The sequence below is a fragment of the Schistocerca piceifrons genome, unplaced genomic scaffold (assembly GCF_021461385.2).
Source record: "Schistocerca piceifrons isolate TAMUIC-IGC-003096 unplaced genomic scaffold, iqSchPice1.1 HiC_scaffold_833, whole genome shotgun sequence".
Taxonomy (NCBI): domain Eukaryota; kingdom Metazoa; phylum Arthropoda; class Insecta; order Orthoptera; family Acrididae; genus Schistocerca; species Schistocerca piceifrons.
In genome coordinates this window covers 283052-308914 of record NW_025729095.1, presented here as the reverse complement: position 1 = coordinate 308914, position 25863 = coordinate 283052, and the positions used below count along the sequence as shown (strand labels likewise).

Sequence of the window (25863 nt, the reverse complement as noted above, 5' to 3'; positions counted from 1 at the left end):
TCCCACTGCACATTCCAATTCTTTACGTGCAGTCGGCTGCTACTGGTGTTGCTAGTTGTGACTGCTGATGACAGATGCCGTAGCAATCAATTCATGGAGTGAGTTGTATGTTTTGCGATACTCTGTCTCTGACAAGCAAGCAGAGGTGACATAGGCGCGAACACAGGAGGCTTGCAGCCCCTCGCTGCCTGCAGACACCGAACAGCCACACTAGGAGGGCGGCCTAAGTCGTAGGCGAAATGTGCTCATTCGCTTGTGTGCGACGTCAAGCCCTAAATAAGGCTGTCACTAGCGTGAGCGTTGCGTGAGCGTCGTGTAAAGTCGGAAAAGTCGTCTGCGTGGGTGAGTGCCATGTTTGGGGAGCGTTTCGTAGTTTGCGCAGTGCAATGGAGACGCGGAAAGTTGTTGTGGCCCAGTCTTTTGCAGTTGGACGACAAGAGTGGTACACAGTAGTAAAGTGCGAGGCAGTGAGTTGGCATGAACAGTCGAGTGCACAATGGGTCTTCAGATGTGCTTGTTACCTCAGGTGCTGTGTGATTGTCGACATGGAGTGAAAACGGACCAACTTGTGACTGTCCCTTCAATTTAAGACGTTAAAAACGGACGGAATTTGCAGTCGTAATACCAGAGCATCGAAACTACTTGGAACTCTTGCGTATATGAACGTGTCCGCGCCTTTGTACTCTGGTCCCTTCACCCCTGCAAACCAACCAACCATCGTGTCCGTGCACATAAGAGTAGCAAAGAACGGAGAACAGCGCAGCTTGGTTGTGCTTGGGGGCGTAGCTCAGTTGGTAGAGCGTTCGCTTTGCATGTGAAAGGTCCCGGGTTCAAGCCCCGGCGCCTCCATGTTTTGTGGTCAGTGCGTGGTAAGTGTTGGTCGCGGCGAGCCTAAAGGCACGCAAGATGTTGCAAAGCCAGCGTCACAGACTCGTATACTGACGTAAGGAGAGCAAAACGTAAATGTGAGGACCGGCTGTTGTCGAGGTGTCATCGAGTGCAAATCTGCCTTAGGTATAACGGCCTAACCTCAATGAAGTCTAGAGAGTGGACAACACGTTCGTCTACCTCAGAGCGTTGGCCGAACGCTATTTTCGACGTCGTGCGTGCCACTTTGATTTTGGCCAACTACGATTCGATACAGAATGCAGGAAACCTGAAAGACACCCTCACGGACACATTGAGAGTAGTGTTTGTCAGCGGAATAATGGGAGTGCAAGGGTCTGTGCCATTGATATGGCTGTATGATAGCGCAGTTCGTCAGCAGGGGGCGTAGCTCAGATGGTAGAGCGCTCGCTTAGCATGCGAGAGGTACTGGGATCGATACCCAGCGCCTCCAGAATTTTTAACACACCAACATGCGCACACTGCCATGCAAGTGGAATAATTCACAGCCAGAAAATGTGTCAAGGCAGATACGAGCCAACGATTAGCAGCCACAATTGGCAAACGTGCTGTAATTCGCACGAAGCACCCTCCTCCCACCACTACACTTAATTTAGAAACAGTACAAGTGTTCCCATAAGATTCTCAAACCTATGTCGCAAAGATTAGCCTTGCGCCGAATTCACAAAAATCCCACTGCACATTCCAATTCTTTACGTGCAGTCGGCTGCTACTGGTGTTGCTAGTTGTGACTGCTGATGACAGATGCCGTAGCAATCAATTCATGGAGTGAGTTGTATGTTTTGCGATACTCTGTCTCTGACAAGCAAGCAGAGGTGACATAGGCGCGAACACAGGAGGCTTGCAGCCCCTCGCTGCCTGCAGACACCGAACAGCCACACTAGGAGGGCGGCCTAAGTCGTAGGCGAAATGTGCTCATTCGTTTGTGTGCGACGTCAAGCTCTAAATAAGGCTGTCACTAGCGTGAGCGTTGCGTGAGCGTCGTGTAAAGTCGGAAAAGTCGTCTGCGTGGGTGAGTGCCATGTTTGGGGAGCGTTTCGTAGTTTGCGCAGTGCAATGGAGACGCGGAAAGTTGTTGTGGCCCAGTCTTTTGCAGTTGGACGACAAGAGTGGTACACAGTAGTAAAGTGCGAGGCAGTGAGTTGGCATGAACAGTCGAGTGCACAATGGGTCTTCAGATGTGCTTGTTACCTCAGGTGCTGTGTGATTGTCGACATGGAGTGAAAACGGACCAACTTGTGACTGTCCCTTCAATTTAAGACGTTAAAAACGGACGGAATTTGCAGTCGTAATACCAGAGCATCGAAACTACTTGGAACTCTTGCGTATATGAACGTGTCCGCGCCTTTGTACTCTGGTCCCTTCACCCCTGCAAACCAACCAACCATCGTGTCCGTGCACATAAGAGTAGCAAAGAACGGAGAACAGCGCAGCTTGGTTGTGCTTGGGGGCGTAGCTCAGTTGGTAGAGCGTTCGCTTTGCATGTGAAAGGTCCCGGGTTCAAGCCCCGGCGCCTCCATGTTTTGTGGTCAGTGCGTGGTAAGTGTTGGTCGCGGCGAGCCTAAAGGCACGCAAGATGTTGCAAAGCCAGCGTCACAGACTCGTATACTGACGTAAGGAGAGCAAAACGTAAATGTGAGGACCGGCTGTTGTCGAGGTGTCATCGAGTGCAAATCTGCCTTAGGTATAACGGCCTAACCTCAATGAAGTCTAGAGAGTGGACAACACGTTCGTCTACCTCAGAGCGTTGGCCGAACGCTATTTTCGACGTCGTGCGTGCCACTTTGATTTTGGCCAACTACGATTCGATACAGAATGCAGGAAACCTGAAAAACACCCTCACGGACACATTGAGAGTAGTGTTTGTCAGCGGAATAATGGGAGTGCAAGGGTCTGTGCCATTGATATGGCTGTATGATAGCGCAGTTCGTCAGCAGGGGGCGTAGCTCAGATGGTAGAGCGCTCGCTTAGCATGCGAGAGGTACTGGGATCGATACCCAGCGCCTCCAGAATTTTTAACACACCAACATGCGCACACTGCCATGCAAGTGGAATAATTCACAGCCAGAAAATGTGTCAAGGCAGATACGAGCCAACGATTAGCAGCCACAATTGGCAAACGTGCTGTAATTCGCACGAAGCACCCTCCTCCCACCACTACACTTAATTTAGAAACAGTACAAGTGTTCCCATAAGATTCTCAAACCTATGTCGCAAAGATCAGCCTTGCGCCGAATTCACAAAAATCCCACTGCACATTCCAATTCTTTACGTGCAGTCGGCTGCTACTGGTGTTGCTAGTTGTGACTGCTGATGACAGATGCCGTAGCAATCAATTCATGGAGTGAGTTGTATGTTTTGCGATACTCTGTCTCTGACAAGCAAGCAGAGGTGACATAGGCGCGAACACAGGAGGCTTGCAGCCCCTCGCTGCCTGCAGACACCGAACAGCCACACTAGGAGGGCGGCCTAAGTCGTAGGCGAAATGTGCTCATTCGCTTGTGTGCGACGTCAAGCCCTAAATAAGGCTGTCACTAGCGTGAGCGTTGCGTGAGCGTCGTGTAAAGTCGGAAAAGTCGTCTGCGTGGGTGAGTGCCATGTTTGGGGAGCGTTTCGTAGTTTGCGCAGTGCAATGGAGACGCGGAAAGTTGTTGTGGCCCAGTCTTTTGCAGTTGGACGACAAGAGTGGTACACAGTAGTAAAGTGCGAGGCAGTGAGTTGGCATGAACAGTCGAGTGCACAATGGGTCTTCAGATGTGCTTGTTACCTCAGGTGCTGTGTGATTGTCGACATGGAGTGAAAACGGACCAACTTGTGACTGTCCCTTCAATTTAAGACGTTAAAAACGGACGGAATTTGCAGTCGTAATACCAGAGCATCGAAACTACTTGGAACTCTTGCGTATATGAACGTGTCCGCGCCTTTGTACTCTGGTCCCTTCACCCCTGCAAACCAACCAACCATCGTGTCCGTGCACATAAGAGTAGCAAAGAACGGAGAACAGCGCAGCTTGGTTGTGCTTGGGGGCGTAGCTCAGTTGGTAGAGCGTTCGCTTTGCATGTGAAAGGTCCCGGGTTCAAGCCCCGGCGCCTCCATGTTTTGTGGTCAGTGCGTGGTAAGTGTTGGTCGCGGCGAGCCTAAAGGCACGCAAGATGTTGCAAAGCCAGCGTCACAGACTCGTATACTGACGTAAGGAGAGCAAAACGTAAATGTGAGGACCGGCTGTTGTCGAGGTGTCATCGAGTGCAAATCTGCCTTAGGTATAACGGCCTAACCTCAATGAAGTCTAGAGAGTGGACAACACGTTCGTCTACCTCAGAGCGTTGGCCGAACGCTATTTTCGACGTCGTGCGTGCCACTTTGATTTTGGCCAACTACGATTCGATACAGAATGCAGGAAACCTGAAAGACACCCTCACGGACACATTGAGAGTAGTGTTTGTCAGCGGAATAATGGGAGTGCAAGGGTCTGTGCCATTGATATGGCTGTATGATAGCGCAGTTCGTCAGCAGGGGGCGTAGCTCAGATGGTAGAGCGCTCGCTTAGCATGCGAGAGGTACTGGGATCGATACCCAGCGCCTCCAGAATTTTTAACACACCAACATGCGCACACTGCCATGCAAGTGGAATAATTCACAGCCAGAAAATGTGTCAAGGCAGATACGAGCCAACGATTAGCAGCCACAATTGGCAAACGTGCTGTAATTCGCACGAAGCACCCTCCTCCCACCACTACACTTAATTTAGAAACAGTACAAGTGTTCCCATAAGATTCTCAAACCTATGTCGCAAAGATCAGCCTTGCGCCGAATTCACAAAAATCCCACTGCACATTCCAATTCTTTACGTGCAGTCGGCTGCTACTGGTGTTGCTAGTTGTGACTGCTGATGACAGATGCCGTAGCAATCAATTCATGGAGTGAGTTGTATGTTTTGCGATACTCTGTCTCTGACAAGCAAGCAGAGGTGACATAGGCGCGAACACAGGAGGCTTGCAGCCCCTCGCTGCCTGCAGACACCGAACAGCCACACTAGGAGGGCGGCCTAAGTCGTAGGCGAAATGTGCTCATTCGTTTGTGTGCGACGTCAAGCTCTAAATAAGGCTGTCACTAGCGTGAGCGTTGCGTGAGCGTCGTGTAAAGTCGGAAAAGTCGTCTGCGTGGGTGAGTGCCATGTTTGGGGAGCGTTTCGTAGTTTGCGCAGTGCAATGGAGACGCGGAAAGTTGTTGTGGCCCAGTCTTTTGCAGTTGGACGACAAGAGTGGTACACAGTAGTAAAGTGCGAGGCAGTGAGTTGGCATGAACAGTCGAGTGCACAATGGGTCTTCAGATGTGCTTGTTACCTCAGGTGCTGTGTGATTGTCGACATGGAGTGAAAACGGACCAACTTGTGACTGTCCCTTCAATTTAAGACGTTAAAAACGGACGGAATTTGCAGTCGTAATACCAGAGCATCGAAACTACTTGGAACTCTTGCGTATATGAACGTGTCCGCGCCTTTGTACTCTGGTCCCTTCACCCCTGCAAACCAACCAACCATCGTGTCCGTGCACATAAGAGTAGCAAAGAACGGAGAACAGCGCAGCTTGGTTGTGCTTGGGGGCGTAGCTCAGTTGGTAGAGCGTTCGCTTTGCATGTGAAAGGTCCCGGGTTCAAGCCCCGGCGCCTCCATGTTTTGTGGTCAGTGCGTGGTAAGTGTTGGTCGCGGCGAGCCTAAAGGCACGCAAGATGTTGCAAAGCCAGCGTCACAGACTCGTATACTGACGTAAGGAGAGCAAAACGTAAATGTGAGGACCGGCTGTTGTCGAGGTGTCATCGAGTGCAAATCTGCCTTAGGTATAACGGCCTAACCTCAATGAAGTCTAGAGAGTGGACAACACGTTCGTCTACCTCAGAGCGTTGGCCGAACGCTATTTTCGACGTCGTGCGTGCCACTTTGATTTTGGCCAACTACGATTCGATACAGAATGCAGGAAACCTGAAAAACACCCTCACGGACACATTGAGAGTAGTGTTTGTCAGCGGAATAATGGGAGTGCAAGGGTCTGTGCCATTGATATGGCTGTATGATAGCGCAGTTCGTCAGCAGGGGGCGTAGCTCAGATGGTAGAGCGCTCGCTTAGCATGCGAGAGGTACTGGGATCGATACCCAGCGCCTCCAGAATTTTTAACACACCAACATGCGCACACTGCCATGCAAGTGGAATAATTCACAGCCAGAAAATGTGTCAAGGCAGATACGAGCCAACGATTAGCAGCCACAATTGGCAAACGTGCTGTAATTCGCACGAAGCACCCTCCTCCCACCACTACACTTAATTTAGAAACAGTACAAGTGTTCCCATAAGATTCTCAAACCTATGTCGCAAAGATCAGCCTTGCGCCGAATTCACAAAAATCCCACTGCACATTCCAATTCTTTACGTGCAGTCGGCTGCTACTGGTGTTGCTAGTTGTGACTGCTGATGACAGATGCCGTAGCAATCAATTCATGGAGTGAGTTGTATGTTTTGCGATACTCTGTCTCTGACAAGCAAGCAGAGGTGACATAGGCGCGAACACAGGAGGCTTGCAGCCCCTCGCTGCCTGCAGACACCGAACAGCCACACTAGGAGGGCGGCCTAAGTCGTAGGCGAAATGTGCTCATTCGCTTGTGTGCGACGTCAAGCCCTAAATAAGGCTGTCACTAGCGTGAGCGTTGCGTGAGCGTCGTGTAAAGTCGGAAAAGTCGTCTGCGTGGGTGAGTGCCATGTTTGGGGAGCGTTTCGTAGTTTGCGCAGTGCAATGGAGACGCGGAAAGTTGTTGTGGCCCAGTCTTTTGCAGTTGGACGACAAGAGTGGTACACAGTAGTAAAGTGCGAGGCAGTGAGTTGGCATGAACAGTCGAGTGCACAATGGGTCTTCAGATGTGCTTGTTACCTCAGGTGCTGTGTGATTGTCGACATGGAGTGAAAACGGACCAACTTGTGACTGTCCCTTCAATTTAAGACGTTAAAAACGGACGGAATTTGCAGTCGTAATACCAGAGCATCGAAACTACTTGGAACTCTTGCGTATATGAACGTGTCCGCGCCTTTGTACTCTGGTCCCTTCACCCCTGCAAACCAACCAACCATCGTGTCCGTGCACATAAGAGTAGCAAAGAACGGAGAACAGCGCAGCTTGGTTGTGCTTGGGGGCGTAGCTCAGTTGGTAGAGCGTTCGCTTTGCATGTGAAAGGTCCCGGGTTCAAGCCCCGGCGCCTCCATGTTTTGTGGTCAGTGCGTGGTAAGTGTTGGTCGCGGCGAGCCTAAAGGCACGCAAGATGTTGCAAAGCCAGCGTCACAGACTCGTATACTGACGTAAGGAGAGCAAAACGTAAATGTGAGGACCGGCTGTTGTCGAGGTGTCATCGAGTGCAAATCTGCCTTAGGTATAACGGCCTAACCTCAATGAAGTCTAGAGAGTGGACAACACGTTCGTCTACCTCAGAGCGTTGGCCGAACGCTATTTTCGACGTCGTGCGTGCCACTTTGATTTTGGCCAACTACGATTCGATACAGAATGCAGGAAACCTGAAAGACACCCTCACGGACACATTGAGAGTAGTGTTTGTCAGCGGAATAATGGGAGTGCAAGGGTCTGTGCCATTGATATGGCTGTATGATAGCGCAGTTCGTCAGCAGGGGGCGTAGCTCAGATGGTAGAGCGCTCGCTTAGCATGCGAGAGGTACTGGGATCGATACCCAGCGCCTCCAGAATTTTTAACACACCAACATGCGCACACTGCCATGCAAGTGGAATAATTCACAGCCAGAAAATGTGTCAAGGCAGATACGAGCCAACGATTAGCAGCCACAATTGGCAAACGTGCTGTAATTCGCACGAAGCACCCTCCTCCCACCACTACACTTAATTTAGAAACAGTACAAGTGTTCCCATAAGATTCTCAAACCTATGTCGCAAAGATCAGCCTTGCGCCGAATTCACAAAAATCCCACTGCACATTCCAATTCTTTACGTGCAGTCGGCTGCTACTGGTGTTGCTAGTTGTGACTGCTGATGACAGATGCCGTAGCAATCAATTCATGGAGTGAGTTGTATGTTTTGCGATACTCTGTCTCTGACAAGCAAGCAGAGGTGACATAGGCGCGAACACAGGAGGCTTGCAGCCCCTCGCTGCCTGCAGACACCGAACAGCCACACTAGGAGGGCGGCCTAAGTCGTAGGCGAAATGTGCTCATTCGCTTGTGTGCGACGTCAAGCCCTAAATAAGGCTGTCACTAGCGTGAGCGTTGCGTGAGCGTCGTGTAAAGTCGGAAAAGTCGTCTGCGTGGGTGAGTGCCATGTTTGGGGAGCGTTTCGTAGTTTGCGCAGTGCAATGGAGACGCGGAAAGTTGTTGTGGCCCAGTCTTTTGCAGTTGGACGACAAGAGTGGTACACAGTAGTAAAGTGCGAGGCAGTGAGTTGGCATGAACAGTCGAGTGCACAATGGGTCTTCAGATGTGCTTGTTACCTCAGGTGCTGTGTGATTGTCGACATGGAGTGAAAACGGACCAACTTGTGACTGTCCCTTCAATTTAAGACGTTAAAAACGGACGGAATTTGCAGTCGTAATACCAGAGCATCGAAACTACTTGGAACTCTTGCGTATATGAACGTGTCCGCGCCTTTGTACTCTGGTCCCTTCACCCCTGCAAACCAACCAACCATCGTGTCCGTGCACATAAGAGTAGCAAAGAACGGAGAACAGCGCAGCTTGGTTGTGCTTGGGGGCGTAGCTCAGTTGGTAGAGCGTTCGCTTTGCATGTGAAAGGTCCCGGGTTCAAGCCCCGGCGCCTCCATGTTTTGTGGTCAGTGCGTGGTAAGTGTTGGTCGCGGCGAGCCTAAAGGCACGCAAGATGTTGCAAAGCCAGCGTCACAGACTCGTATACTGACGTAAGGAGAGCAAAACGTAAATGTGAGGACCGGCTGTTGTCGAGGTGTCATCGAGTGCAAATCTGCCTTAGGTATAACGGCCTAACCTCAATGAAGTCTAGAGAGTGGACAACACGTTCGTCTACCTCAGAGCGTTGGCCGAACGCTATTTTCGACGTCGTGCGTGCCACTTTGATTTTGGCCAACTACGATTCGATACAGAATGCAGGAAACCTGAAAGACACCCTCACGGACACATTGAGAGTAGTGTTTGTCAGCGGAATAATGGGAGTGCAAGGGTCTGTGCCATTGATATGGCTGTATGATAGCGCAGTTCGTCAGCAGGGGGCGTAGCTCAGATGGTAGAGCGCTCGCTTAGCATGCGAGAGGTACTGGGATCGATACCCAGCGCCTCCAGAATTTTTAACACACCAACATGCGCACACTGCCATGCAAGTGGAATAATTCACAGCCAGAAAATGTGTCAAGGCAGATACGAGCCAACGATTAGCAGCCACAATTGGCAAACGTGCTGTAATTCGCACGAAGCACCCTCCTCCCACCACTACACTTAATTTAGAAACAGTACAAGTGTTCCCATAAGATTCTCAAACCTATGTCGCAAAGATCAGCCTTGCGCCGAATTCACAAAAATCCCACTGCACATTCCAATTCTTTACGTGCAGTCGGCTGCTACTGGTGTTGCTAGTTGTGACTGCTGATGACAGATGCCGTAGCAATCAATTCATGGAGTGAGTTGTATGTTTTGCGATACTCTGTCTCTGACAAGCAAGCAGAGGTGACATAGGCGCGAACACAGGAGGCTTGCAGCCCCTCGCTGCCTGCAGACACCGAACAGCCACACTAGGAGGGCGGCCTAAGTCGTAGGCGAAATGTGCTCATTCGCTTGTGTGCGACGTCAAGCCCTAAATAAGGCTGTCACTAGCGTGAGCGTTGCGTGAGCGTCGTGTAAAGTCGGAAAAGTCGTCTGCGTGGGTGAGTGCCATGTTTGGGGAGCGTTTCGTAGTTTGCGCAGTGCAATGGAGACGCGGAAAGTTGTTGTGGCCCAGTCTTTTGCAGTTGGACGACAAGAGTGGTACACAGTAGTAAAGTGCGAGGCAGTGAGTTGGCATGAACAGTCGAGTGCACAATGGGTCTTCAGATGTGCTTGTTACCTCAGGTGCTGTGTGATTGTCGACATGGAGTGAAAACGGACCAACTTGTGACTGTCCCTTCAATTTAAGACGTTAAAAACGGACGGAATTTGCAGTCGTAATACCAGAGCATCGAAACTACTTGGAACTCTTGCGTATATGAACGTGTCCGCGCCTTTGTACTCTGGTCCCTTCACCCCTGCAAACCAACCAACCATCGTGTCCGTGCACATAAGAGTAGCAAAGAACGGAGAACAGCGCAGCTTGGTTGTGCTTGGGGGCGTAGCTCAGTTGGTAGAGCGTTCGCTTTGCATGTGAAAGGTCCCGGGTTCAAGCCCCGGCGCCTCCATGTTTTGTGGTCAGTGCGTGGTAAGTGTTGGTCGCGGCGAGCCTAAAGGCACGCAAGATGTTGCAAAGCCAGCGTCACAGACTCGTATACTGACGTAAGGAGAGCAAAACGTAAATGTGAGGACCGGCTGTTGTCGAGGTGTCATCGAGTGCAAATCTGCCTTAGGTATAACGGCCTAACCTCAATGAAGTCTAGAGAGTGGACAACACGTTCGTCTACCTCAGAGCGTTGGCCGAACGCTATTTTCGACGTCGTGCGTGCCACTTTGATTTTGGCCAACTACGATTCGATACAGAATGCAGGAAACCTGAAAGACACCCTCACGGACACATTGAGAGTAGTGTTTGTCAGCGGAATAATGGGAGTGCAAGGGTCTGTGCCATTGATATGGCTGTATGATAGCGCAGTTCGTCAGCAGGGGGCGTAGCTCAGATGGTAGAGCGCTCGCTTAGCATGCGAGAGGTACTGGGATCGATACCCAGCGCCTCCAGAATTTTTAACACACCAACATGCGCACACTGCCATGCAAGTGGAATAATTCACAGCCAGAAAATGTGTCAAGGCAGATACGAGCCAACGATTAGCAGCCACAATTGGCAAACGTGCTGTAATTCGCACGAAGCACCCTCCTCCCACCACTACACTTAATTTAGAAACAGTACAAGTGTTCCCATAAGATTCTCAAACCTATGTCGCAAAGATTAGCCTTGCGCCGAATTCACAAAAATCCCACTGCACATTCCAATTCTTTACGTGCAGTCGGCTGCTACTGGTGTTGCTAGTTGTGACTGCTGATGACAGATGCCGTAGCAATCAATTCATGGAGTGAGTTGTATGTTTTGCGATACTCTGTCTCTGACAAGCAAGCAGAGGTGACATAGGCGCGAACACAGGAGGCTTGCAGCCCCTCGCTGCCTGCAGACACCGAACAGCCACACTAGGAGGGCGGCCTAAGTCGTAGGCGAAATGTGCTCATTCGTTTGTGTGCGACGTCAAGCTCTAAATAAGGCTGTCACTAGCGTGAGCGTTGCGTGAGCGTCGTGTAAAGTCGGAAAAGTCGTCTGCGTGGGTGAGTGCCATGTTTGGGGAGCGTTTCGTAGTTTGCGCAGTGCAATGGAGACGCGGAAAGTTGTTGTGGCCCAGTCTTTTGCAGTTGGACGACAAGAGTGGTACACAGTAGTAAAGTGCGAGGCAGTGAGTTGGCATGAACAGTCGAGTGCACAATGGGTCTTCAGATGTGCTTGTTACCTCAGGTGCTGTGTGATTGTCGACATGGAGTGAAAACGGACCAACTTGTGACTGTCCCTTCAATTTAAGACGTTAAAAACGGACGGAATTTGCAGTCGTAATACCAGAGCATCGAAACTACTTGGAACTCTTGCGTATATGAACGTGTCCGCGCCTTTGTACTCTGGTCCCTTCACCCCTGCAAACCAACCAACCATCGTGTCCGTGCACATAAGAGTAGCAAAGAACGGAGAACAGCGCAGCTTGGTTGTGCTTGGGGGCGTAGCTCAGTTGGTAGAGCGTTCGCTTTGCATGTGAAAGGTCCCGGGTTCAAGCCCCGGCGCCTCCATGTTTTGTGGTCAGTGCGTGGTAAGTGTTGGTCGCGGCGAGCCTAAAGGCACGCAAGATGTTGCAAAGCCAGCGTCACAGACTCGTATACTGACGTAAGGAGAGCAAAACGTAAATGTGAGGACCGGCTGTTGTCGAGGTGTCATCGAGTGCAAATCTGCCTTAGGTATAACGGCCTAACCTCAATGAAGTCTAGAGAGTGGACAACACGTTCGTCTACCTCAGAGCGTTGGCCGAACGCTATTTTCGACGTCGTGCGTGCCACTTTGATTTTGGCCAACTACGATTCGATACAGAATGCAGGAAACCTGAAAAACACCCTCACGGACACATTGAGAGTAGTGTTTGTCAGCGGAATAATGGGAGTGCAAGGGTCTGTGCCATTGATATGGCTGTATGATAGCGCAGTTCGTCAGCAGGGGGCGTAGCTCAGATGGTAGAGCGCTCGCTTAGCATGCGAGAGGTACTGGGATCGATACCCAGCGCCTCCAGAATTTTTAACACACCAACATGCGCACACTGCCATGCAAGTGGAATAATTCACAGCCAGAAAATGTGTCAAGGCAGATACGAGCCAACGATTAGCAGCCACAATTGGCAAACGTGCTGTAATTCGCACGAAGCACCCTCCTCCCACCACTACACTTAATTTAGAAACAGTACAAGTGTTCCCATAAGATTCTCAAACCTATGTCGCAAAGATCAGCCTTGCGCCGAATTCACAAAAATCCCACTGCACATTCCAATTCTTTACGTGCAGTCGGCTGCTACTGGTGTTGCTAGTTGTGACTGCTGATGACAGATGCCGTAGCAATCAATTCATGGAGTGAGTTGTATGTTTTGCGATACTCTGTCTCTGACAAGCAAGCAGAGGTGACATAGGCGCGAACACAGGAGGCTTGCAGCCCCTCGCTGCCTGCAGACACCGAACAGCCACACTAGGAGGGCGGCCTAAGTCGTAGGCGAAATGTGCTCATTCGCTTGTGTGCGACGTCAAGCCCTAAATAAGGCTGTCACTAGCGTGAGCGTTGCGTGAGCGTCGTGTAAAGTCGGAAAAGTCGTCTGCGTGGGTGAGTGCCATGTTTGGGGAGCGTTTCGTAGTTTGCGCAGTGCAATGGAGACGCGGAAAGTTGTTGTGGCCCAGTCTTTTGCAGTTGGACGACAAGAGTGGTACACAGTAGTAAAGTGCGAGGCAGTGAGTTGGCATGAACAGTCGAGTGCACAATGGGTCTTCAGATGTGCTTGTTACCTCAGGTGCTGTGTGATTGTCGACATGGAGTGAAAACGGACCAACTTGTGACTGTCCCTTCAATTTAAGACGTTAAAAACGGACGGAATTTGCAGTCGTAATACCAGAGCATCGAAACTACTTGGAACTCTTGCGTATATGAACGTGTCCGCGCCTTTGTACTCTGGTCCCTTCACCCCTGCAAACCAACCAACCATCGTGTCCGTGCACATAAGAGTAGCAAAGAACGGAGAACAGCGCAGCTTGGTTGTGCTTGGGGGCGTAGCTCAGTTGGTAGAGCGTTCGCTTTGCATGTGAAAGGTCCCGGGTTCAAGCCCCGGCGCCTCCATGTTTTGTGGTCAGTGCGTGGTAAGTGTTGGTCGCGGCGAGCCTAAAGGCACGCAAGATGTTGCAAAGCCAGCGTCACAGACTCGTATACTGACGTAAGGAGAGCAAAACGTAAATGTGAGGACCGGCTGTTGTCGAGGTGTCATCGAGTGCAAATCTGCCTTAGGTATAACGGCCTAACCTCAATGAAGTCTAGAGAGTGGACAACACGTTCGTCTACCTCAGAGCGTTGGCCGAACGCTATTTTCGACGTCGTGCGTGCCACTTTGATTTTGGCCAACTACGATTCGATACAGAATGCAGGAAACCTGAAAGACACCCTCACGGACACATTGAGAGTAGTGTTTGTCAGCGGAATAATGGGAGTGCAAGGGTCTGTGCCATTGATATGGCTGTATGATAGCGCAGTTCGTCAGCAGGGGGCGTAGCTCAGATGGTAGAGCGCTCGCTTAGCATGCGAGAGGTACTGGGATCGATACCCAGCGCCTCCAGAATTTTTAACACACCAACATGCGCACACTGCCATGCAAGTGGAATAATTCACAGCCAGAAAATGTGTCAAGGCAGATACGAGCCAACGATTAGCAGCCACAATTGGCAAACGTGCTGTAATTCGCACGAAGCACCCTCCTCCCACCACTACACTTAATTTAGAAACAGTACAAGTGTTCCCATAAGATTCTCAAACCTATGTCGCAAAGATCAGCCTTGCGCCGAATTCACAAAAATCCCACTGCACATTCCAATTCTTTACGTGCAGTCGGCTGCTACTGGTGTTGCTAGTTGTGACTGCTGATGACAGATGCCGTAGCAATCAATTCATGGAGTGAGTTGTATGTTTTGCGATACTCTGTCTCTGACAAGCAAGCAGAGGTGACATAGGCGCGAACACAGGAGGCTTGCAGCCCCTCGCTGCCTGCAGACACCGAACAGCCACACTAGGAGGGCGGCCTAAGTCGTAGGCGAAATGTGCTCATTCGCTTGTGTGCGACGTCAAGCCCTAAATAAGGCTGTCACTAGCGTGAGCGTTGCGTGAGCGTCGTGTAAAGTCGGAAAAGTCGTCTGCGTGGGTGAGTGCCATGTTTGGGGAGCGTTTCGTAGTTTGCGCAGTGCAATGGAGACGCGGAAAGTTGTTGTGGCCCAGTCTTTTGCAGTTGGACGACAAGAGTGGTACACAGTAGTAAAGTGCGAGGCAGTGAGTTGGCATGAACAGTCGAGTGCACAATGGGTCTTCAGATGTGCTTGTTACCTCAGGTGCTGTGTGATTGTCGACATGGAGTGAAAACGGACCAACTTGTGACTGTCCCTTCAATTTAAGACGTTAAAAACGGACGGAATTTGCAGTCGTAATACCAGAGCATCGAAACTACTTGGAACTCTTGCGTATATGAACGTGTCCGCGCCTTTGTACTCTGGTCCCTTCACCCCTGCAAACCAACCAACCATCGTGTCCGTGCACATAAGAGTAGCAAAGAACGGAGAACAGCGCAGCTTGGTTGTGCTTGGGGGCGTAGCTCAGTTGGTAGAGCGTTCGCTTTGCATGTGAAAGGTCCCGGGTTCAAGCCCCGGCGCCTCCATGTTTTGTGGTCAGTGCGTGGTAAGTGTTGGTCGCGGCGAGCCTAAAGGCACGCAAGATGTTGCAAAGCCAGCGTCACAGACTCGTATACTGACGTAAGGAGAGCAAAACGTAAATGTGAGGACCGGCTGTTGTCGAGGTGTCATCGAGTGCAAATCTGCCTTAGGTATAACGGCCTAACCTCAATGAAGTCTAGAGAGTGGACAACACGTTCGTCTACCTCAGAGCGTTGGCCGAACGCTATTTTCGACGTCGTGCGTGCCACTTTGATTTTGGCCAACTACGATTCGATACAGAATGCAGGAAACCTGAAAGACACCCTCACGGACACATTGAGAGTAGTGTTTGTCAGCGGAATAATGGGAGTGCAAGGGTCTGTGCCATTGATATGGCTGTATGATAGCGCAGTTCGTCAGCAGGGGGCGTAGCTCAGATGGTAGAGCGCTCGCTTAGCATGCGAGAGGTACTGGGATCGATACCCAGCGCCTCCAGAATTTTTAACACACCAACATGCGCACACTGCCATGCAAGTGGAATAATTCACAGCCAGAAAATGTGTCAAGGCAGATACGAGCCAACGATTAGCAGCCACAATTGGCAAACGTGCTGTAATTCGCACGAAGCACCCTCCTCCCACCACTACACTTAATTTAGAAACAGTACAAGTGTTCCCATAAGATTCTCAAACCTATGTCGCAAAGATCAGCCTTGCGCCGAATTCACAAAAATCCCACTGCACATTCCAATTCTTTACGTGCAGTCGGCTGCTACTGGTGTTGCTAGTTGTGACTGCTGATGACAGATGCCGTAGCAATCAATTCATGGAGTGAGTTGTATGTTTTGCGATACTCTGTCTCTGACAAGCAAGCAGAGGTGACATAGGCGCGAACACAGGAGGCTTGCAGCCCCTCGCTGCCTGCAGACACCGAACAGCCACACTAGGAGGGCGGCCTAAGTCGTAGGCGAAATGTGCTCATTCGCTTGTGTGCGACGTCAAGCCCTAAATAAGGCTGTCACTAGCGTGAGCGTTGCGTGAGCGTCGTGTAAAGTCGGAAAAGTCGTCTGCGTGGGTGAGTGCCATGTTTGGGGAGCGTTTCGTAGTTTGCGCAGTGCAATGGAGACGCGGAAAGTTGTTGTGGCCCAGTCTTTTGCAGTTGGACGACAAGAGTGGTACACAGTAGTAAAGTGCGAGGCAGTGAGTTGGCATGAACAGTCGAGTGCACAATGGGTCTTCAGATGTGCTTGTTACCTCAGGTGCTGTGTGATTGTCGACATGGAGTGAAAACGGACCAACTTGTGACTGTCCCTTCAATTTAAGACGTTAAAAACGGACGGAATTTGCAGTCGTAATACCAGAGCATCGAAACTACTTGGAACTCTTGCGTATATGAACGTGTCCGCGCCTTTGTACTCTGGTCCCTTCACCCCTGCAAACCAACCAACCATCGTGTCCGTGCACATAAGAGTAGCAAAGAACGGAGAACAGCGCAGCTTGGTTGTGCTTGGGGGCGTAGCTCAGTTGGTAGAGCGTTCGCTTTGCATGTGAAAGGTCCCGGGTTCAAGCCCCGGCGCCTCCATGTTTTGTGGTCAGTGCGTGGTAAGTGTTGGTCGCGGCGAGCCTAAAGGCACGCAAGATGTTGCAAAGCCAGCGTCACAGACTCGTATACTGACGTAAGGAGAGCAAAACGTAAATGTGAGGACCGGCTGTTGTCGAGGTGTCATCGAGTGCAAATCTGCCTTAGGTATAACGGCCTAACCTCAATGAAGTCTAGAGAGTGGACAACACGTTCGTCTACCTCAGAGCGTTGGCCGAACGCTATTTTCGACGTCGTGCGTGCCACTTTGATTTTGGCCAACTACGATTCGATACAGAATGCAGGAAACCTGAAAGACACCCTCACGGACACATTGAGAGTAGTGTTTGTCAGCGGAATAATGGGAGTGCAAGGGTCTGTGCCATTGATATGGCTGTATGATAGCGCAGTTCGTCAGCAGGGGGCGTAGCTCAGATGGTAGAGCGCTCGCTTAGCATGCGAGAGGTACTGGGATCGATACCCAGCGCCTCCAGAATTTTTAACACACCAACATGCGCACACTGCCATGCAAGTGGAATAATTCACAGCCAGAAAATGTGTCAAGGCAGATACGAGCCAACGATTAGCAGCCACAATTGGCAAACGTGCTGTAATTCGCACGAAGCACCCTCCTCCCACCACTACACTTAATTTAGAAACAGTACAAGTGTTCCCATAAGATTCTCAAACCTATGTCGCAAAGATTAGCCTTGCGCCGAATTCACAAAAATCCCACTGCACATTCCAATTCTTTACGTGCAGTCGGCTGCTACTGGTGTTGCTAGTTGTGACTGCTGATGACAGATGCCGTAGCAATCAATTCATGGAGTGAGTTGTATGTTTTGCGATACTCTGTCTCTGACAAGCAAGCAGAGGTGACATAGGCGCGAACACAGGAGGCTTGCAGCCCCTCGCTGCCTGCAGACACCGAACAGCCACACTAGGAGGGCGGCCTAAGTCGTAGGCGAAATGTGCTCATTCGTTTGTGTGCGACGTCAAGCTCTAAATAAGGCTGTCACTAGCGTGAGCGTTGCGTGAGCGTCGTGTAAAGTCGGAAAAGTCGTCTGCGTGGGTGAGTGCCATGTTTGGGGAGCGTTTCGTAGTTTGCGCAGTGCAATGGAGACGCGGAAAGTTGTTGTGGCCCAGTCTTTTGCAGTTGGACGACAAGAGTGGTACACAGTAGTAAAGTGCGAGGCAGTGAGTTGGCATGAACAGTCGAGTGCACAATGGGTCTTCAGATGTGCTTGTTACCTCACGTGCTGTGTGATTGTCGACATGGAGTGAAAACGGACCAACTTGTGACTGTCCCTTCAATTTAAGACGTTAAAAACGGACGGAATTTGCAGTCGTAATACCAGAGCATCGAAACTACTTGGAACTCTTGCGTATATGAACGTGTCCGCGCCTTTGTACTCTGGTCCCTTCACCCCTGCAAACCAACCAACCATCGTGTCCGTGCACATAAGAGTAGCAAAGAACGGAGAACAGCGCAGCTTGGTTGTGCTTGGGGGCGTAGCTCAGTTGGTAGAGCGTTCGCTTTGCATGTGAAAGGTCCCGGGTTCAAGCCCCGGCGCCTCCATGTTTTGTGGTCAGTGCGTGGTAAGTGTTGGTCGCGGCGAGCCTAAAGGCACGCAAGATGTTGCAAAGCCAGCGTCACAGACTCGTATACTGACGTAAGGAGAGCAAAACGTAAATGTGAGGACCGGCTGTTGTCGAGGTGTCATCGAGTGCAAATCTGCCTTAGGTATAACGGCCTAACCTCAATGAAGTCTAGAGAGTGGACAACACGTTCGTCTACCTCAGAGCGTTGGCCGAACGCTATTTTCGACGTCGTGCGTGCCACTTTGATTTTGGCCAACTACGATTCGATACAGAATGCAGGAAACCTGAAAAACACCCTCACGGACACATTGAGAGTAGTGTTTGTCAGCGGAATAATGGGAGTGCAAGGGTCTGTGCCATTGATATGGCTGTATGATAGCGCAGTTCGTCAGCAGGGGGCGTAGCTCAGATGGTAGAGCGCTCGCTTAGCATGCGAGAGGTACTGGGATCGATACCCAGCGCCTCCAGAATTTTTAACACACCAACATGCGCACACTGCCATGCAAGTGGAATAATTCACAGCCAGAAAATGTGTCAAGGCAGATACGAGCCAACGATTAGCAGCCACAATTGGCAAACGTGCTGTAATTCGCACGAAGCACCCTCCTCCCACCACTACACTTAATTTAGAAACAGTACAAGTGTTCCCATAAGATTCTCAAACCTATGTCGCAAAGATCAGCCTTGCGCCGAATTCACAAAAATCCCACTGCACATTCCAATTCTTTACGTGCAGTCGGCTGCTACTGGTGTTGCTAGTTGTGACTGCTGATGACAGATGCCGTAGCAATCAATTCATGGAGTGAGTTGTATGTTTTGCGATACTCTGTCTCTGACAAGCAAGCAGAGGTGACATAGGCGCGAACACAGGAGGCTTGCAGCCCCTCGCTGCCTGCAGACACCGAACAGCCACACTAGGAGGGCGGCCTAAGTCGTAGGCGAAATGTGCTCATTCGCTTGTGTGCGACGTCAAGCCCTAAATAAGGCTGTCACTAGCGTGAGCGTTGCGTGAGCGTCGTGTAAAGTCGGAAAAGTCGTCTGCGTGGGTGAGTGCCATGTTTGGGGAGCGTTTCGTAGTTTGCGCAGTGCAATGGAGACGCGGAAAGTTGTTGTGGCCCAGTCTTTTGCAGTTGGACGACAAGAGTGGTACACAGTAGTAAAGTGCGAGGCAGTGAGTTGGCATGAACAGTCGAGTGCACAATGGGTCTTCAGATGTGCTTGTTACCTCAGGTGCTGTGTGATTGTCGACATGGAGTGAAAACGGACCAACTTGTGACTGTCCCTTCAATTTAAGACGTTAAAAACGGACGGAATTTGCAGTCGTAATACCAGAGCATCGAAACTACTTGGAACTCTTGCGTATATGAACGTGTCCGCGCCTTTGTACTCTGGTCCCTTCACCCCTGCAAACCAACCAACCATCGTGTCCGTGCACATAAGAGTAGCAAAGAACGGAGAACAGCGCAGCTTGGTTGTGCTTGGGGGCGTAGCTCAGTTGGTAGAGCGTTCGCTTTGCATGTGAAAGGTCCCGGGTTCAAGCCCCGGCGCCTCCATGTTTTGTGGTCAGTGCGTGGTAAGTGTTGGTCGCGGCGAGCCTAAAGGCACGCAAGATGTTGCAAAGCCAGCGTCACAGACTCGTATACTGACGTAAGGAGAGCAAAACGTAAATGTGAGGACCGGCTGTTGTCGAGGTGTCATCGAGTGCAAATCTGCCTTAGGTATAACGGCCTAACCTCAATGAAGTCTAGAGAGTGGACAACACGTTCGTCTACCTCAGAGCGTTGGCCGAACGCTATTTTCGACGTCGTGCGTGCCACTTTGATTTTGGCCAACTACGATTCGATACAGAATGCAGGAAACCTGAAAGACACCCTCACGGACACATTGAGAGTAGTGTTTGTCAGCGGAATAATGGGAGTGCAAGGGTCTGTGCCATTGATATGGCTGTATGATAGCGCAGTTCGTCAGCAGGGGGCGTAGCTCAGATGGTAGAGCGCTCGCTTAGCATGCGAGAGGTACTGGGATCGATACCCAGCGCCTCCAGAATTTTTAACACACCAACATGCGCACACTGCCATGCAAGTGGAATAATTCACAGCCAGAAAATGTGTCAAGGCAGATACGAGCCAACGATTAGCAGCCACAATTGGCAAACGTGCTGTAATTCGCACGAAGCACCCTCCTCCCACCACTACACTTAATTTAGAAACAGTACAAGTGTTCCCATAAGATTCTCAAACCTATGTCGCAAAGATCAGCCTTGCGCCGAATTCACAAAAATCCCACTGCACATTCCAATTCTTTACGTGCAGTCGGCTGCTACTGGTGTTGCTAGTTGTGACTGCTGATGACAGATGCCGTAGCAATCAATTCATGGAGTGAGTTGTATGTTTTGCGATACTCTGTCTCTGACAAGCAAGCAGAGGTGACATAGGCGCGAACACAGGAGGCTTGCAGCCCCTCGCTGCCTGCAGACACCGAACAGCCACACTAGGAGGGCGGCCTAAGTCGTAGGCGAAATGTGCTCATTCGCTTGTGTGCGACGTCAAGCCCTAAATAAGGCTGTCACTAGCGTGAGCGTTGCGTGAGCGTCGTGTAAAGTCGGAAAAGTCGTCTGCGTGGGTGAGTGCCATGTTTGGGGAGCGTTTCGTAGTTTGCGCAGTGCAATGGAGACGCGGAAAGTTGTTGTGGCCCAGTCTTTTGCAGTTGGACGACAAGAGTGGTACACAGTAGTAAAGTGCGAGGCAGTGAGTTGGCATGAACAGTCGAGTGCACAATGGGTCTTCAGATGTGCTTGTTACCTCAGGTGCTGTGTGATTGTCGACATGGAGTGAAAACGGACCAACTTGTGACTGTCCCTTCAATTTAAGACGTTAAAAACGGACGGAATTTGCAGTCGTAATACCAGAGCATCGAAACTACTTGGAACTCTTGCGTATATGAACGTGTCCGCGCCTTTGTACTCTGGTCCCTTCACCCCTGCAAACCAACCAACCATCGTGTCCGTGCACATAAGAGTAGCAAAGAACGGAGAACAGCGCAGCTTGGTTGTGCTTGGGGGCGTAGCTCAGTTGGTAGAGCGTTCGCTTTGCATGTGAAAGGTCCCGGGTTCAAGCCCCGGCGCCTCCATGTTTTGTGGTCAGTGCGTGGTAAGTGTTGGTCGCGGCGAGCCTAAAGGCACGCAAGATGTTGCAAAGCCAGCGTCACAGACTCGTATACTGACGTAAGGAGAGCAAAACGTAAATGTGAGGACCGGCTGTTGTCGAGGTGTCATCGAGTGCAAATCTGCCTTAGGTATAACGGCCTAACCTCAATGAAGTCTAGAGAGTGGACAACACGTTCGTCTACCTCAGAGCGTTGGCCGAACGCTATTTTCGACGTCGTGCGTGCCACTTTGATTTTGGCCAACTACGATTCGATACAGAATGCAGGAAACCTGAAAGACACCCTCACGGACACATTGAGAGTAGTGTTTGTCAGCGGAATAATGGGAGTGCAAGGGTCTGTGCCATTGATATGGCTGTATGATAGCGCAGTTCGTCAGCAGGGGGCGTAGCTCAGATGGTAGAGCGCTCGCTTAGCATGCGAGAGGTACTGGGATCGATACCCAGCGCCTCCAGAATTTTTAACACACCAACATGCGCACACTGCCATGCAAGTGGAATAATTCACAGCCAGAAAATGTGTCAAGGCAGATACGAGCCAACGATTAGCAGCCACAATTGGCAAACGTGCTGTAATTCGCACGAAGCACCCTCCTCCCACCACTACACTTAATTTAGAAACAGTACAAGTGTTCCCATAAGATTCTCAAACCTATGTCGCAAAGATCAGCCTTGCGCCGAATTCACAAAAATCCCACTGCACATTCCAATTCTTTACGTGCAGTCGGCTGCTACTGGTGTTGCTAGTTGTGACTGCTGATGACAGATGCCGTAGCAATCAATTCATGGAGTGAGTTGTATGTTTTGCGATACTCTGTCTCTGACAAGCAAGCAGAGGTGACATAGGCGCGAACACAGGAGGCTTGCAGCCCCTCGCTGCCTGCAGACACCGAACAGCCACACTAGGAGGGCGGCCTAAGTCGTAGGCGAAATGTGCTCATTCGCTTGTGTGCGACGTCAAGCTCTAAATAAGGCTGTCACTAGCGTGAGCGTTGCGTGAGCGTCGTGTAAAGTCGGAAAAGTCGTCTGCGTGGGTGAGTGCCATGTTTGGGGAGCGTTTCGTAGTTTGCGCAGTGCAATGGAGACGCGGAAAGTTGTTGTGGCCCAGTCTTTTGCAGTTGGACGACAAGAGTGGTACACAGTAGTAAAGTGCGAGGCAGTGAGTTGGCATGAACAGTCGAGTGCACAATGGGTCTTCAGATGTGCTTGTTACCTCAGGTGCTGTGTGATTGTCGACATGGAGTGAAAACGGACCAACTTGTGACTGTCCCTTCAATTTAAGACGTTAAAAACGGACGGAATTTGCAGTCGTAATACCAGAGCATCGAAACTACTTGGAACTCTTGCGTATATGAACGTGTCCGCGCCTTTGTACTCTGGTCCCTTCACCCCTGCAAACCAACCAACCATCGTGTCCGTGCACATAAGAGTAGCAAAGAACGGAGAACAGCGCAGCTTGGTTGTGCTTGGGGGCGTAGCTCAGTTGGTAGAGCGTTCGCTTTGCATGTGAAAGGTCCCGGGTTCAAGCCCCGGCGCCTCCATGTTTTGTGGTCAGTGCGTGGTAAGTGTTGGTCGCGGCGAGCCTAAAGGCACGCAAGATGTTGCAAAGCCAGCGTCACAGACTCGTATACTGACGTAAGGAGAGCAAAACGTAAATGTGAGGACCGGCTGTTGTCGAGGTGTCATCGAGTGCAAATCTGCCTTAGGTATAACGGCCTAACCTCAATGAAGTCTAGAGAGTGGACAACACGTTCGTCTACCTCAGAGCGTTGGCCGAACGCTATTTTCGACGTCGTGCGTGCCACTTTGATTTTGGCCAACTACGATTCGATACAGAATGCAGGAAACCTGAAAGACACCCTCACGGACACATTGAGAGTAGTGTTTGTCAGCGGAATAATGAGAGTGCAAGGGTCTGTGCCATTGATATGGCTGTATGATAGCGCAGTTCGTCAGCAGGGGGCGTAGCTCAGATGGTAGAGCGCTCGCTTAGCATGCGAGAGGTACTGGGATCGATACCCAGCGCCTCCAGAATTTTTAACACACCAACATGCGCACACTGCCATGCAAGTGGAATAATTCACAGCCAGAAAATGTGTCAAGGCAGATACGAGCCAACGATTAGCAGCCACAATTGGCAAACGTGCTGTAATTCGCACGAAGCACCCTCCTCCCACCACTACACTTAATTTAGAAACAGTACAAGTGTTCCCATAAGATTCTCAAACCTATGTCGCAAAGATTAGCCTTGCGCCGAATTCACAAAAATCCCACTGCACATTCCAATTCTTTACGTGCAGTCGGCTGCTACTGGTGTTGCTAGTTGTGACTGCTGATGACAGATGCCGTAGCAATCAATTCATGGAGTGAGTTGTATGTTTTGCGATACTCTGTCTCTGACAAGCAAGCAGAGGTGACATAGGCGCGAACACAGGAGGCTTGCAGCCCCTCGCTGCCTGCAGACACCGAACAGCCACACTAGGAGGGCGGCCTAAGTCGTAGGCGAAATGTGCTCATTCGTTTGTGTGCGACGTCAAGCTCTAAATAAGGCTGTCACTAGCGTGAGCGTTGCGTGAGCGTCGTGTAAAGTCGGAAAAGTCGTCTGCGTGGGTGAGTGCCATGTTTGGGGAGCGTTTCGTAGTTTGCGCAGTGCAATGGAGACGCGGAAAGTTGTTGTGGCCATTCTTTTGCAGTTGGACGACAAGAGTGGTACACAGTAGTAAAGTGCGAGGCAGTGAGTTGGCATGAACAGTCGAGTGCACAATGGGTCTTCAGATGTGCTTGTTACCTCAGGTGCTGTGTGATTGTCGACATGGAGTGAAAACGGACCAACTTGTGACTGTCCCTTCAATTTAAGACGTTAAAAACGGACGGAATTTGCAGTCGTAATACCAGAGCATCGAAACTACTTGGAACTCTTGCGTATATGAACGTGTCCGCGCCTTTGTACTCTGGTCCCTTCACCCCTGCAAACCAACCAACCATCGTGTCCGTGCACATAAGAGTAGCAAAGAACGGAGAACAGCGCAGCTTGGTTGTGCTTGGGGGCGTAGCTCAGTTGGTAGAGCGTTCGCTTTGCATGTGAAAGGTCCCGGGTTCAAGCCCCGGCGCCTCCATGTTTTGTGGTCAGTGCGTGGTAAGTGTTGGTCGCGGCGAGCCTAAAGGCACGCAAGATGTTGCAAAGCCAGCGTCACAGACTCGTATACTGACGTAAGGAGAGCAAAACGTAAATGTGAGGACCGGCTGTTGTCGAGGTGTCATCGAGTGCAAATCTGCCTTAGGTATAACGGCCTAACCTCAATGAAGTCTAGAGAGTGGACAACACGTTCGTCTACCTCAGAGCGTTGGCCGAACGCTATTTTCGACGTCGTGCGTGCCACTTTGATTTTGGCCAACTACGATTCGATACAGAATGCAGGAAACCTGAAAAACACCCTCACGGACACATTGAGAGTAGTGTTTGTCAGCGGAATAATGGGAGTGCAAGGGTCTGTGCCATTGATATGGCTGTATGATAGCGCAGTTCGTCAGCAGGGGGCGTAGCTCAGATGGTAGAGCGCTCGCTTAGCATGCGAGAGGTACTGGGATCGATACCCAGCGCCTCCAGAATTTTTAACACACCAACATGCGCACACTGCCATGCAAGTGGAATAATTCACAGCCAGAAAATGTGTCAAGGCAGATACGAGCCAACGATTAGCAGCCACAATTGGCAAACGTGCTGTAATTCGCACGAAGCACCCTCCTCCCACCACTACACTTAATTTAGAAACAGTACAAGTGTTCCCATAAGATTCTCAAACCTATGTCGCAAAGATCAGCCTTGCGCCGAATTCACAAAAATCCCACTGCACATTCCAATTCTTTACGTGCAGTCGGCTGCTACTGGTGTTGCTAGTTGTGACTGCTGATGACAGATGCCGTAGCAATCAATTCATGGAGTGAGTTGTATGTTTTGCGATACTCTGTCTCTGACAAGCAAGCAGAGGTGACATAGGCGCGAACACAGGAGGCTTGCAGCCCCTCGCTGCCTGCAGACACCGAACAGCCACACTAGGAGGGCGGCCTAAGTCGTAGGCGAAATGTGCTCATTCGTTTGTGTGCGACGTCAAGCTCTAAATAAGGCTGTCACTAGCGTGAGCGTTGCGTGAGCGTCGTGTAAAGTCGGAAAAGTCGTCTGCGTGGGTGAGTGCCATGTTTGGGGAGCGTTTCGTAGTTTGCGCAGTGCAATGGAGACGCGGAAAGTTGTTGTGGCCATTCTTTTGCAGTTGGACGACAAGAGTGGTACACAGTAGTAAAGTGCGAGGCAGTGAGTTGGCATGAACAGTCGAGTGCACAATGGGTCTTCAGATGTGCTTGTTACCTCAGGTGCTGTGTGATTGTCGACATGGAGTGAAAACGGACCAACTTGTGACTGTCCCTTCAATTTAAGACGTTAAAAACGGACGGAATTTGCAGTCGTAATACCAGAGCATCGAAACTACTTGGAAC

At 50.7% G+C, this 25863-nt stretch overlaps 32 non-coding genes across 32 annotated transcripts; all 32 read left to right on the top strand.

Moving 5' to 3' along the window:
* The first annotated feature begins 776 nt into the window (after window positions 1-776).
* On the top strand, window positions 777-849 carry Trnaa-ugc. The gene has a single exon. It is a non-coding gene; the product is annotated as a tRNA-Ala (tRNA).
* Window positions 850-1266: 417 nt separating this feature from the next.
* Trnaa-agc lies at window positions 1267-1339 on the top strand. The gene has a single exon. It is a non-coding gene; the product is annotated as a tRNA-Ala (tRNA).
* A 1013-nt stretch (window positions 1340-2352) lies between these two features.
* Trnaa-ugc lies at window positions 2353-2425 on the top strand. Its single transcript has one exon. It is a non-coding gene; the product is annotated as a tRNA-Ala (tRNA).
* Window positions 2426-2842: 417 nt separating this feature from the next.
* Window positions 2843-2915, top strand: Trnaa-agc. The gene has a single exon. It is a non-coding gene; the product is annotated as a tRNA-Ala (tRNA).
* Window positions 2916-3928: 1013 nt separating this feature from the next.
* Trnaa-ugc lies at window positions 3929-4001 on the top strand. Its single transcript has one exon. It is a non-coding gene; the product is annotated as a tRNA-Ala (tRNA).
* Window positions 4002-4418: 417 nt separating this feature from the next.
* Window positions 4419-4491, top strand: Trnaa-agc. Its single transcript has one exon. It is a non-coding gene; the product is annotated as a tRNA-Ala (tRNA).
* Window positions 4492-5504: 1013 nt separating this feature from the next.
* Trnaa-ugc lies at window positions 5505-5577 on the top strand. The gene has a single exon. It is a non-coding gene; the product is annotated as a tRNA-Ala (tRNA).
* A 417-nt stretch (window positions 5578-5994) lies between these two features.
* Trnaa-agc lies at window positions 5995-6067 on the top strand. The gene has a single exon. It is a non-coding gene; the product is annotated as a tRNA-Ala (tRNA).
* A 1013-nt stretch (window positions 6068-7080) lies between these two features.
* Trnaa-ugc lies at window positions 7081-7153 on the top strand. The gene has a single exon. It is a non-coding gene; the product is annotated as a tRNA-Ala (tRNA).
* A 417-nt stretch (window positions 7154-7570) lies between these two features.
* Trnaa-agc lies at window positions 7571-7643 on the top strand. The gene has a single exon. It is a non-coding gene; the product is annotated as a tRNA-Ala (tRNA).
* A 1013-nt stretch (window positions 7644-8656) lies between these two features.
* On the top strand, window positions 8657-8729 carry Trnaa-ugc. Its single transcript has one exon. It is a non-coding gene; the product is annotated as a tRNA-Ala (tRNA).
* Window positions 8730-9146: 417 nt separating this feature from the next.
* Window positions 9147-9219, top strand: Trnaa-agc. The gene has a single exon. It is a non-coding gene; the product is annotated as a tRNA-Ala (tRNA).
* A 1013-nt stretch (window positions 9220-10232) lies between these two features.
* Window positions 10233-10305, top strand: Trnaa-ugc. The gene has a single exon. It is a non-coding gene; the product is annotated as a tRNA-Ala (tRNA).
* Window positions 10306-10722: 417 nt separating this feature from the next.
* Window positions 10723-10795, top strand: Trnaa-agc. Its single transcript has one exon. It is a non-coding gene; the product is annotated as a tRNA-Ala (tRNA).
* A 1013-nt stretch (window positions 10796-11808) lies between these two features.
* Trnaa-ugc lies at window positions 11809-11881 on the top strand. The gene has a single exon. It is a non-coding gene; the product is annotated as a tRNA-Ala (tRNA).
* Window positions 11882-12298: 417 nt separating this feature from the next.
* Trnaa-agc lies at window positions 12299-12371 on the top strand. The gene has a single exon. It is a non-coding gene; the product is annotated as a tRNA-Ala (tRNA).
* A 1013-nt stretch (window positions 12372-13384) lies between these two features.
* Window positions 13385-13457, top strand: Trnaa-ugc. The gene has a single exon. It is a non-coding gene; the product is annotated as a tRNA-Ala (tRNA).
* Window positions 13458-13874: 417 nt separating this feature from the next.
* Trnaa-agc lies at window positions 13875-13947 on the top strand. The gene has a single exon. It is a non-coding gene; the product is annotated as a tRNA-Ala (tRNA).
* Window positions 13948-14960: 1013 nt separating this feature from the next.
* Trnaa-ugc lies at window positions 14961-15033 on the top strand. The gene has a single exon. It is a non-coding gene; the product is annotated as a tRNA-Ala (tRNA).
* A 417-nt stretch (window positions 15034-15450) lies between these two features.
* Window positions 15451-15523, top strand: Trnaa-agc. The gene has a single exon. It is a non-coding gene; the product is annotated as a tRNA-Ala (tRNA).
* Window positions 15524-16536: 1013 nt separating this feature from the next.
* On the top strand, window positions 16537-16609 carry Trnaa-ugc. The gene has a single exon. It is a non-coding gene; the product is annotated as a tRNA-Ala (tRNA).
* A 417-nt stretch (window positions 16610-17026) lies between these two features.
* On the top strand, window positions 17027-17099 carry Trnaa-agc. Its single transcript has one exon. It is a non-coding gene; the product is annotated as a tRNA-Ala (tRNA).
* A 1013-nt stretch (window positions 17100-18112) lies between these two features.
* Trnaa-ugc lies at window positions 18113-18185 on the top strand. Its single transcript has one exon. It is a non-coding gene; the product is annotated as a tRNA-Ala (tRNA).
* A 417-nt stretch (window positions 18186-18602) lies between these two features.
* Trnaa-agc lies at window positions 18603-18675 on the top strand. Its single transcript has one exon. It is a non-coding gene; the product is annotated as a tRNA-Ala (tRNA).
* Window positions 18676-19688: 1013 nt separating this feature from the next.
* On the top strand, window positions 19689-19761 carry Trnaa-ugc. Its single transcript has one exon. It is a non-coding gene; the product is annotated as a tRNA-Ala (tRNA).
* A 417-nt stretch (window positions 19762-20178) lies between these two features.
* Window positions 20179-20251, top strand: Trnaa-agc. The gene has a single exon. It is a non-coding gene; the product is annotated as a tRNA-Ala (tRNA).
* A 1013-nt stretch (window positions 20252-21264) lies between these two features.
* On the top strand, window positions 21265-21337 carry Trnaa-ugc. The gene has a single exon. It is a non-coding gene; the product is annotated as a tRNA-Ala (tRNA).
* A 417-nt stretch (window positions 21338-21754) lies between these two features.
* Window positions 21755-21827, top strand: Trnaa-agc. The gene has a single exon. It is a non-coding gene; the product is annotated as a tRNA-Ala (tRNA).
* Window positions 21828-22840: 1013 nt separating this feature from the next.
* Window positions 22841-22913, top strand: Trnaa-ugc. The gene has a single exon. It is a non-coding gene; the product is annotated as a tRNA-Ala (tRNA).
* A 417-nt stretch (window positions 22914-23330) lies between these two features.
* Window positions 23331-23403, top strand: Trnaa-agc. Its single transcript has one exon. It is a non-coding gene; the product is annotated as a tRNA-Ala (tRNA).
* A 1012-nt stretch (window positions 23404-24415) lies between these two features.
* Window positions 24416-24488, top strand: Trnaa-ugc. Its single transcript has one exon. It is a non-coding gene; the product is annotated as a tRNA-Ala (tRNA).
* A 417-nt stretch (window positions 24489-24905) lies between these two features.
* Window positions 24906-24978, top strand: Trnaa-agc. Its single transcript has one exon. It is a non-coding gene; the product is annotated as a tRNA-Ala (tRNA).
* Window positions 24979-25863: the final 885 nt, after the last annotated feature.